Below are 12498 nucleotides of genomic sequence, written 5' to 3'. Positions count from 1 at the left end.
CTCCCTCCCACCTCAGGATTTCCGGGACGCGACTAGCGACATCCTGGATCCCGGCCCCAGGGAGGCAGACCACCATGCGAGAATCCCGCCTACCTCCGCAGAAACGCCTGTCTGTCCCCTTCACCATCGAGTCCCCGATTAATACCGCCTTCCTCCTCTTTTCCTTAGCCCTCTGAGTTACAGGGCTGGACTCCACTGCGGAGACACGGCCACTGCTGCTTCCCCCAGGCGGGCTGTCCCCCCCTTATGGTATAGGTGCACTCACAATGCAGAGTATCCCAAAGCACTTTAAAGGCAATGTCATAACTCTGAATAGCCATTGTTGTTTCATAGCCAACCATACCAGACAATTTACGTTGGACAAAATCCCACATAAAGCAAGTCATTAATGACTAAGTGACCTGTATGTAGTGTTGGCCAAGGGAGAAATAGTTATCAGGGCAGAAGAACTCTTTGCACTTTTCCAAATAATACATAGAATTTCACCCACACCTGAGAAAGCAGTTTGATGTCTCATCCAAAATGCAGTTTTTCCAAAAATGCAAAGTTCCTTCAAACTGCACGCAAATAGTAACATTGATAGGTCACATCCTCTAGCCCATAGTGGAATTTGAACCTACCATACTTAGCAATGACTCCTAGTTGAGAACCAAGTGAACAAGAGATAAAAAGGAAAAGTAATGCATAAATAGGACTTGGAAATATTTGTAATTTTTATTTCTTTGTTAAATTTCCATTGGCTAGGACATAATACTAAAGATCCTTTGATGGTACAGAGTCCTTTCTTTAACTGGAAGTTTCCTTTATTGTAGAGAACGCTCTGATGCCAGGAATCCATAAGGACCCCTTTTGAAAAAGCCAATACATTTGCTTCGCACGGAGCACCCTCCAAAGAGCCAAATACTTTGTTTGAGAAGAATTCTTTTTTTAATAAAATAATGTGCTGACACTTGTCAATTAATAGTTTTATACTCCAAATATAATTTGTACTTTATATGCAAGAATTGAAACTGTTATTGTGATGTAACCATCTGCAGCAATGTCTTCTATTTATCACTGGTGAATAACAGTTCTTACAGTTTCAGCTTCGAAAATTAAAAAATCTGAAAAGTATGAAATATAAAAATGCTACTGTCCAATATTGCACAGTAGATAAAAACCATGCCCCAGCAGCATTCACTTTATACAGCTACAGCTCAGCTTTGTCTGTTAAAACCAAGGCAGTATATTTAATGAAAAGAGCTCTCAACTATAACTTCACCATTATTTAATAATTTGTGTAAAAATATATGTAAATATTGACTGCCAGTAAGTGTTGCAATGGTAAATTGCTGACCTGAAAGAGTGTATTGCCATGTGCCATGCCTAAAGGTCGAAGCTAGTGCAGATGAGGTCAGATCTACAAGTGTAAGAGTAATAGTCTGCAATAGCTCAAACTGTGGTCAGTATATGTTTTGTTATATCCTTGAGCTAAATTTGTTTCAAAAATTGAACTGTTCTCATTCATTTCATGAAGACAGTAGTCTATCTATCCCACCAGTCGTATATTCTGGTCTATTGTGTACAAATAACAATTACTGAAGACTATTACTCAGTGTCATCAATTAGGCATGCCTACAGGTAAAACTATTTTCTTCTACAAGATGACTCTATAACCAGTTGTGTGTATTATTTCAATTAAAGAGTTTAATAAACATATGCACAGAGTGGTCCAAATTACAGTAGTGGTTGGCTAATTTCTAAGATTGTTGCTAAATCCTCAGACTGTTCTGATAATTTAAGTGCCTTAGTGTGAGGGGGTTGACAGGGTGAGGGAAAGTTACTGAATTAGGCTAATCACTTGCAGGTTCCTTTGTCAGTATGGGCATTCACTGGAAAAAAGGTAGAGGAAAACCGATGCGGAACAGTCACGACTGCAGCTGCCAGCATTAGCAGCATATTAGATCAATTTTAAGGGCTGATTTCCACCCCCTCTTCAAGGAGACTGATTCAATAAGCGTCTGAGCAATTATTTTTGAGGTGTTAAAGTCAGGGCCAAGATCTGAATCCTGAGTGGGTTCACACCGACCACTCTCGAGTGCCAGTGGAGCAAGGTCCCATCAAGTAGGACAGCCAGAGCTGAGGAAATTCCTATCAAAGGTATGCCTCCCGCTTCCACAAGCATCCTGCCCAAACATCACAACATGTTCTGGGTGGACAGAAGAAAGAAACTGACAGTCTGAGCCCACTGCACTGCACTCCCAGTCAATTTATACTTGGGAAGCACTTTTGGACCCAATAGATGTTCAAGGCGTGTTGTATTTATACTGTATACAGTAATGCTTTTCTCAGATAGCCCTTACATATTAATACAAACTTTACCTGCCTTTGGGTTGAAACCATGCTGAGTGATATTAGTCACAAACCACTCTGTTATGATTTTAACAAAAATGTTAACCCATAGGTAACTATCAGACAAACACATTTCTCACTAATACAATCATAAGCAATATTGTATTTGTCTTTCTTCTACAGAAATATCCACCACATAAACAGATCATATTTTATTGTTGTGAAATCACCTTAGGGGCAAACACTAATAATTTAAGCACTTCCCTGTGTGGCTTCCTCATTGTCATTCAATATATATGTGGCATATTCAGTTTGGTTTACTCAAAGCTCGTTTTCTGTAAAATTAGCTCAAACGCTGCAGAACTTGAAGTGACAGATAGATGGAGTTTGGTGCTTGGCTACTTAGCTATCTACAACTTGTTAATCGGCCTGCACAATATCTTGAAACACACGTAAATTAGATAAAAAGTTAAACTGATGGGAAGGTTTAGAGTAATAAATGTAACATTTCTAATCTCTATAAGATGTACATAGGAATAGGGGTACACCTTGAACCTCTTCCACCATTCAATTAGGTCCTAACTGATCTGTATAAATACAACACGCCCTGAAAATCTATAGGCTCCATTTAGCTGACTTGGTTCCATAAGCCTTAATACACTTACCAAACGAAAATCTATCAATCTTAATTTTTGACATTTACAATTGATCTAAGCTCAACAGCTTTTTGGTAGAGATGCTTCAAGAAGTGCTTTCTGATAGCACCCAGAATTCCCTGGCCTAATTTAAGGTCATGTTCCCCTTTTTCCAGGCTCTCCCTCCAGAGGAAATGGCTTCTCTCTCTCCCATTGACTCACTTCATCATCTTACCACATCTCAGTTAGATCGTATTTCTCTAAAATCTAAGTTGTGAAGTGAAGTCACTGTGAGGGTTTGTAATTCCTTGGCCTATGTAAAAATGGGAAGCCACCTAAGGCAGGAAACTTAGATATACTCAAAGTGCTATATGATCAGAGTGCCAAATCATATCGGGGCATAACATTTTGAAATTGACTCCTTTGAATGCATTTTTACACTGGGTTTACAACCTTTACATTAGACCTGGACCTCTGAAGGTGGTAAGTTAGCTGGTGGTACAGGAATCATGAAGCATCGATTCAGGGTGATCAGACACCCAGAAAAGTACTTGTTTGTGGAAGGAAGTTGGAACCAAATTTATAAGCAAGTTTGTGTGATGAATTTTACTTTCAAATGTATTGTGAGGGTGGGAGGAAAACTGTCTTGGAGAATTTCTCTTTTTGCAGCAAAATGATTGGGCATTTTTTTGGTGTGAAACATGATTAGGTGTAGTTTTTAAGTGAAATGTAATGGGGAGAAACAAATTGGAAATATTGGTATAGTATAATTGGTAAATAACAAAAATAGAAAATGACTAATTAGAAAGGGGAAAATGAAACTGATCCAGAGGGGAAGAAGAACATTGATCAGATGTACATGACACACTACATTGTACATCCAAGACCCTGCATTTTCAGCATAGACTTGCTCAAGACTTTGCAATTTTGGATGAGTGCAGGAAATGGGGCAGGGAAGCATTACACTGGAAACATATCTATTTTGTGGCTGCCTATTTTAATGCATGCTTTCTTGTGGACAGCAGCATTTCTACCCCATTTTAATCAAGCTCATATAATGGAGGTTTTGATGTTTTAGCATCACAGGGGTGGGGTTCTTCTTTTTGAGGGAGGTTCCCAACAGGTCCGAACTTCCAATTGCCGAACCAATCGTTGCTGGATCAAGATCCTGGAATTTTCCACCCAAGGCCATTGCAGGAACAACACCATCACAAGAAATGCAGCAGTTCAAGAAGAAAGCCCATCACCACCAAGTGAAACCAAGGATGGACAATAAATGTGGCCTCGCCAGCATCACCCATACCCCATGCCAGAGTATGGTATTTCAACTCAATCTAATCCTTCTATGTACTTTAGACTGCCTACGGTGTCTGATTGCATTTACATGGGATCTGGGGTACCCAATTTATAAAAGTTCCTCCATGTATAAGACAAGATTTTTTTACATTTCATGCAAAGCTTTCTGTAAGATAAGTAAATATATGCAATAATTTGAGCAAAAACTGTATTTGCAGCTGAATGCTGGAGGTGCAAAGGATGCTACCTCATTCATACAAGTAATTAGAGTACCCGAATACCCTAAATGGTAAATATGCTTGGACGAATGCATTCTCTGAAAGTGTAGCTGATTCCTTATACTTTGCTGATCTGGTAAGATCATTAAGCTTCCTGCAATGAGAGGCTGTGCACAAAGAGTTGCACTGGCTATCCTGACCCACTCAACTCACCTGCAAAAGTGTCAGATGATGACCATCTGTGAACATTTAAAGTCAGGTGCATCTAAGTTGATTTAATAATTGTGACTTCTGATACAGAAGAGTAAATCAAAAACAAAAGACAGCGCATAACTATCTCCCTTAAAGTTCAAAGGCATTGCTATCACTGAGGTCCCATCATTATCATCCTGGTGGTTAACATACCAGAAACTCAACTGAAACAGACACGTGATTGACATGGGTACTCGTGCAGAGGCTGAGAATTCTACGGAGAGCAACTCACTTCCTAACCCCGCCCCCCTCCCCCCCCCCCCCCAAAGCCCCAGGTGTATGATGAAAAATATTTTCCTGGATGGAGACAGGTGCAGCAACACTTAAGAAGCCCAGCGCCATCCATAACCCTTGATCAGCAACTCTTCCACTTGCCGAATTATTCAATCTTTCTACTGACAAGTCAACATGACTGAAATATGCATCATTGACAGGGTGCATTTCGGAAACTCACCAAAGTTTCATCTCCAAAATCTGGAACCTTCAATACCTTGAATGACAACGACAGCAGGTTCACAGGCATGCCCAAAGCTCCCCCCCCCCCCCCCCCAATTCACACGCCAGCCTGCTTAGGACATTTTATCACCATTCCATAATCGTCATTGGATCAAAATCCTGGAACTCATAACCTAACAAAACTATGAGAACACCTCTACGCATGGAGACCAGTAACTCAAAGAGAAGGTCCTCCGCCACCAAGGGTAACTCGGGCTGAATGCTGATCTTGCCATGCGAATGATTTTTATTTATTGAAAGAACTATTGAGGTGCCTTAGGGCACAACTAATAAATATTAAGAAATCCTTAAATCATCCTAATTGTTAATTTAACCTTAAAGTTTCAGAACCCATCCTCTGTACAGATACATAATTAATTGTTAATTTATAAACTATGGCCAAGGATGTTTTGTTGCAGGTACAGAAATCAGACATCTGACAACACAATGGGATGGGGTAGTTGATGGAGGGGTGGTGGTAGATGTGGAGAGTCTGCCTAAGTCATTCACTGCACTGGGTTTAGACATCCTAGCTGCCTTTCACACGGTCCCCCTCGGGAGTCAGAAACTGACTCGACTCCAAATTAAAAATGTTTCAACTCACCAATAGAGGGGGCTACACACTGCTTGCTGGATCTGTCCACGAGTATACACATTGATGCAGTTATTGGTAAACTTCAAAGTTTCATCTGATCATTGATCTTGGGAAACTCAGGAACCAGTTAGACATCTTCTTTGAAGCAATGCTTTAGCCAAAGGAACCCAAATGAAAAGATCTGAATGAATTTGCAACGCTAACTAACTTGATCACATTCCGAACAGAGTATTCTAAAAGCTGGGATGTTGTTTATGGCTTGCGGATATGTTACAAGCATTTCATTTGCATGTGTTTATTTACGTTCATATTTAAAATGCTGTAGAATGTATTCAAATAAAGTTATTGATTATTTCAAAAGTTAAAAAGTCCTGCACGGTCTTTAAGTTGACCCTGCTCAGCTATAAGGACACACAGCCAGATTCTAAAGGATCATTTATTAGCTCTGCCAGTTCATTCTCAAATAACTTCACCGCACGCCACTGCAAATGTTTTTACACTTGTACAGAATAAGGACTATTGAAGCATCTGTGTCCAGAGAGAGTAGGAAGAGTCCTGGAGAAAAACACACAAATTTACTCCCATCCTCTCTGGAATGTAATTCATGCCATCAGGTGGCAGGGAGTAAAACATTGTAAAAATTTCAATGTCACTACAGTTGGTATGGTAACACACTGGAATATCTATCCTTTGTTCTGTTCCCATTCTCCCCAGGTGCTGCCAGACCTGTCGTGTATTTCCATCCTTTTCTGTTTTTATAGCAGATTTTCAACATCCAGGGTATTTTGCTTTTGTATTCACATAATAAGCCTTTCACAATGCACTTTAGGTGGCATGATGGCACAGCAGTTAGCACTGCTGCCTCACAGCGCCAGGGATCCGGCTTCAATTCCAGCCTTTGGTGATTGTGTGGAGTTTGCATGTTCTCCACATATCTGCATGTCTTTGATTGACCATGCTAAATTGCCCCTTAGTGTCCCAAGATGTATAGGTTAGGAGAATTAAAAGGGTAAATACATAGGGTTACAGGGATAGGCCCTGGGTAAGATGCTTTCTCAGAGAGTCTGTGCAGACTCAATGGGCCAAGTGACTTCCTCCTGCACTGTAGGGATTCTATGATTTTAGATTGGCTCTGACCTGAAATTACATTTGTGATGGAATACTCTCCACTTGCCTGGACGAGTGCAACGCCAACAACATTCAAGAAACTTGATGTCGTCCAGGACAAATTGGCCCACTTGATCATAATTTATCATAATCATAATTGCCCACATACATAAATATTCACTCCCTCCACCTTAGTATTCGATTACTAAGAATATTTTCCAGAGTAGTAATTTCAAGAAAGAATCTGACAGATATGAGAACACAGTCCAGAGGCCAATGCGCATTATTAAAGATTAAGGCTGTATGAATTTTGGCATATCAGCCCCTAGATCAATGGGTTGATCAAGAGTTTCAATATAAATTTGAGAAGTGTACTAAGAGAAGTAGTAAACAAGGATTGTGAGAGCTGGGTCATCTTCTCACCAGACTTAATGTTGCAGTCCATTAAGTTGCACAGGCCTCCATTGGATTTTTATCTTTCTAATTTCTCTACAGTGGACTACCCCATGGTCCAACATATTGGGCCAGAACTTGCTGGCTGTCCAGCGTTGCATTTGGGGAGTACCCCAAAGATGCACAAAGAAATCTCTTGGAAGCGCTCATGTGAGGCTTTTCCTGGCAATTGTACAGAAGGGTAAACCTCCCCTGGACAATTGCACTGGGCTGGGAACCTTGCTACAAAGCAATTTAAATTGCAAATTTTAGATCTTTCAGCCAGTTGTACCCTCATTGTCTGAAAGAGTTAAAAGGAAAAAAAGCACTTCTAACTTCAAAGTAACTAATTCAAACTTCCAGACCAAACCCAGAATAGGACATCCACAACACCCCTGACCTCAAGGGGACCCCCAAATGCCCCCCAACTAAACACCCCACCCACCACAGTATTCCCCAACCCCCAGCCACACAGAATTCCCCACCCTCTCAGCCTGACCCCGAGACCTGACACTGCCCCCCACACCCCCCGATCTGAACAACATCTGACCTCCCCCATGTCCTGACAACACCATGACCAACCCATATCATGGCCAACCCCACTCCAATATCCAACCTGAACCCCCCCCATGTCCGGATCTGACTCCCCTCCCATGATCGACCAACATCCCCATATCAGGGTCCGAAAGCGCCCTCCCATGACCGACCCTCCACCATGTCCAGGCATGATACCCTCCATGTCCAGACCTCACCCTAAAGACCAGGCCCCTCTTCCCATGAATGGGACCCCCGCCCCCCCCCCTCCCCGCCTCTCCTTACAGCCAATTCACTTACCTTAGAAACTTACTTTCACCCTTTCAGTAGGACCTTTAAACTCACCTGCTTCACAGCAAACAGTGTCGTTAAAGTGAGCTGTGTCCTCCTTTTGTATTCTGCCACCAGAGTGGGGACATACTTCATTCAATTATTCCGCCTCACCCAGCTTGAGTCAGGAAAGTTGGGTTGTGCAGGCATTTTGGAATTCAAGCGTAGGTATGTGGCTACAGAGTGGCAACCTGCCACCGATTGCCACGTGGATCAATTTGTTAAAGCCAAGAAGTATCAGGCAAGTGAGCAAGCTGAAGCTTCTTTCTGAAACCCAGGCCTGAGAAATAGGGATAATTCAGCTGGCTCAAAAACCAGAGGCACATCATTGATTAAAATTTGTCAAAATTAACAGGAACATTGTCTGCACGTTCTCCCTGTGTCTGTGTGGATTTCCTCCAAATGCGAGGTTTTCCTCCCACAGTCCAAAAAACATGCTGGTTAGGCCTCTTTTAGGGAAGCACGTGCATTGGCTGTGCTAAATTCTCCCTCAGTGTACCTGGAGTGTGGCAACTAGGGGATTTTCACAGTAACTTCATTGCAGTGTTAATGTAAGCCTACATGTGACACTAATAAATAAACTTTAAACAAAAAGATTCAGCAGTTTATAATTGTGTGCAGAATAATTGAATTATGCAAGACTATTTGTAGCTATATGGGCAAGATTAATTAACATTTGCACTCAGGAGCAGACTTACAGTGAAATGCAGCATGCTCAAGCACAAGGCCTCCAAAATGCAGGTTGTCTGGTTCATGTGCTCACAGCCAGTCAGGTACAGACATTTACTGCCCACAGCTGAAAAGCCAATCACCATTTTCAACCGAGCACGAATAAGAGACTAGGACTTGTCTGATTTGTTGCAACTCTCAGTTCTGCACAGATGCTATGAAGATATTCACCCGTTCTGAACTACGTTATCCATGCTGACAAGTATGTGCACACTGAGGGGAGGGCGGGTCTGGAACCCGCGCACTGAGGGAAGGTCGGATTTAGAACCTGCGTGCTGAGGGGAGGGCGGGTCTGGAAGCCACGCGCTGAAGGGAGGGCAGGTCTGGAAGCCACGTGCTGAAGGGAGGGCGGGTCTGGAAGCCACACGCTGAGGGAAGGGCGGATCTGAAACCCACCTGCTGAGGGGAGGGCGGGTCTGGAAGCCACACGCTGAGGGAAGGGCGGATCTGAACCCACCTGCTGAGGGGAGGGCAGGTCTGGAAGCCACACGCTGAGGGAAGGGCGGATCTGAAACCCACCTGCTGAGGGGAGGGCGGGTCTGGAACCCACACACCAATGGGAGGGTGGATGTGGAACCCGCGCACTGAGGGAAGGTCGGATTTAGAACCTGCGTGCTGAGGGGAGGGTGGGTCTGGAAGCCGCGCGCTGAGGAGAGGGCGGGTCTGGAAGCCACGCACTGAGGAGAGGGCGGGTCTGGAAGCCGCACACTGAGGCTCTGAACCGCGGTGTCTGATGGGATACGGTGGCGGTTGGGAATTTGAATTTGAGCGCAAGCGGGAGAAAGTGGGCGGGGTTGGAATTTGAGATGCGCACCTGTAAATCTCAGCGTGGGTGCAAGATCACAGGCGTTTAACCCCCTTTGCCTCATACCCATTCCTTTACTCCCCATCTTCCCTCATTCCCACCCGCCAGCCTCCCCACCCCCCCCCCCCCAACCCCTTCATAGCCCCATTTCCTTCTTTCTAAGACAGAGATGCACAGGCTCTTGATCGGTTAGGGGATCAAAGGTTACGGTAAAAGGCAGGAGAATGGGGTTGAGAAACTTTCAGCCATGACTGAATGGCGGAGCAGATTCGATGGGCCTCATCCTGCTCCTATATCTTAAGGTGTTATGTCTCCCTCCATCACAGCCACATTCCCTTCTTTCACCCCCTCCCCCAACCTTCACTCCCCATCACCCCTCCCTCACCATCCCCATTCTCTCTCCTTCATTCATGTATGCCCTCCGTTCACCCCATCCCCATGCCACCCTCCTTCCCAGCCTCCTTCTCCCTTCCTTCATCTCCAACCCGCACCCCCCATCCCCAATCCTATTCCCCAGGAGGAAAACGCTGATTGTGTGTGTGTCCCACTTTCAAACTCCTTCAACAGTGAGCCACTCCTGACAGCGGCCTCCACTCTGGGAGGTGTCCCCTGGCATTGTAATGCAGATGGTTCCTGGAAGTGTTCGAGGGGCAGCCACCATCGCAATAGGATATGGCATACAGAGGTGTGCCACCAGCTCACCAGGATAGAGGAACACAATCTGCAGGTAAATCCCTCACCTTAGCATTAATGTGAGGCCAAGTCCGTCTACTTTAGGTCTGCATTCCCTCAGGGAGAACAAGGTGCTTTGCTTTTTGATTAATGTCCTTTCTTCCTTTGGCGCAGGAGCAAATCAAAGCAATGGCATCAATTACAAAATCTCAGCACCAGGCCTGTGATCCCTTTAGGCATGGAGAGAGTGTGTGAGGGAAGGGGGGAGAGAGAGTGTGTGAGGGAAGGGGGGAGAGAGAGTGTGTGAGGGAAGGGGGGAGAGAGAGTGTGTGAGGGAAGGGGGGAGAGAGAGTGTGAGGGAAGGGGGGAGAGAGAGTGTGTGAGGGAAGGAGGGAGAGAGAGTGTGTGAGGGAAGGAGGGAGAGAGAGTGTGAGGGAAGGGGGGAGAGTGTGTGAGGGAAGGGGGAGAGTGTGTGAGGGAAGGGGGAGAGTGTGTGAGGGAAGGGGGAGAGTGTGTGAGGGAAGGGGGAGAGTGTGTGAGGGAAGGGGGAGAGTGTGTGAGGGAAGGGGGAGAGTGTGTGAGGGAAGGGGGAGAGTGTGTGAGGGGAGGGGGAGAGTGTGTGAGGGGAGGGGGAGAGTGTGTGAGGGGAGGGGGGAGAGACAGTGTGTGAGGGAAGGGGGGAGAGTGTGTGAGGGAAGGGGGAGAGTGTGTGAGGGAAGGGAGAGTGTGTGAGGGGAGGGGGGAGAGACAGTGTGTGAGGGAAGGGGGGAGAGTGTGAGGGAAGGGGGGAGAGAGAGTGAGGGAAGGGGGGAGAGTGTGAGGGAAGGGGGAGAGTGTGTGAGGGAAGGGGGAGAGTGTGTGAGGGAAGGGGGAGAGTGTGTGAGGGAAGGGGGGAGAGAGAGTGTGTGAGGGGAGGGGGAAAAGAGAGTGTAAGCAGTGTGCGGAAGAGAGTGTGTGTGAGGGGTGGGCAGACATAGTTATTGGCAGAGTGGTTAGCACTGCTGCCTTAAAGCGCCAGGGTCCCAGGTTCAATTCTGGCCTCAGGTCACTGTCTGTGTGGAGCTTGCACTTTCTCCCAGTGTCCCCGTGGGTTTCCTCCGGGTGCTCTGGTTTCCTCCCACAGTCCAAAGATGTGCAGGTTAGGTGAATTGGCCATGCTAAATTGCCCCTTAGTGTCAGGGGGATGAGCAGGGTAAATGTGTGGGTTTACGGTCATAGGGCTTGGGTGGGATTGTGGTGGGTACAGACTCAATGGGCCAATAGTCTCCTTCTGCACTGCAGGGATTCTATGAAATCATGCCCGCCAACTCCAGCATCATGCCACTATTCAACACATCCTCTCGTCACTCCCCCTTTAGCATTCTGCAGGGATCTTTCTCTCCGGGACACCGTGGTTCACTTCTCCAGCAGACCCAACACCTCCCCCCCTTCCCACAGCAACTTCCCATACAATTGTAGAAGGTGCAATGCCTGCCCCTTTACCTCCTCCCTGCTCACCGACCCAGGCCCACTCTTTTCAGGTGAAGCAGCACTCACATGCACCTCCTTCAATCTGGTCTATTGCAGTCACTGCTCCTAATGTGGTCTACATCAGAGAAACCAAACGCAGACTGGGTGACCACTTTGCAGAACACGTTCAGTCCATCTGCAAGCAGGACCTTCTTGCCACTTTAATACACCACCCTGCTCTCCTGTGCACATGTCCGTCCTTAGCCTTTTGCAATGTTCTACCAAACCCCAACGCAAACTGGAGAAGCAGCACCTCACCTTCTGATTCGGCACTTTGCAGCCTTCTGGACTGAACATTGAGTTCCACAGATTCAGAGCATGAACTCACCCTTTCACCTTCACCCCCATTTTCATTATTTTTTGTCTCTCCTTTTCATCTCATTCATGCATTTGTATCACTTTTCATTCATACTTCTATTTTTCCACTTCTGTTATCTTGTCTCCTAACCGCCCCCGCCCCCCCCCCCCCAACCTTCAGGGCAGTGCCACGTTCCTCAGACAGTCCCTTAATATTATCTCTCTTCTGCCATTCACACATTCCGATCACTTAATGGACAT

Source organism: Mustelus asterias, chromosome 11 (genome assembly GCF_964213995.1).
Source record: "Mustelus asterias chromosome 11, sMusAst1.hap1.1, whole genome shotgun sequence".
Classification (NCBI taxonomy): domain Eukaryota; kingdom Metazoa; phylum Chordata; class Chondrichthyes; order Carcharhiniformes; family Triakidae; genus Mustelus; species Mustelus asterias.
This window is presented reverse-complemented; position numbering follows the sequence as displayed.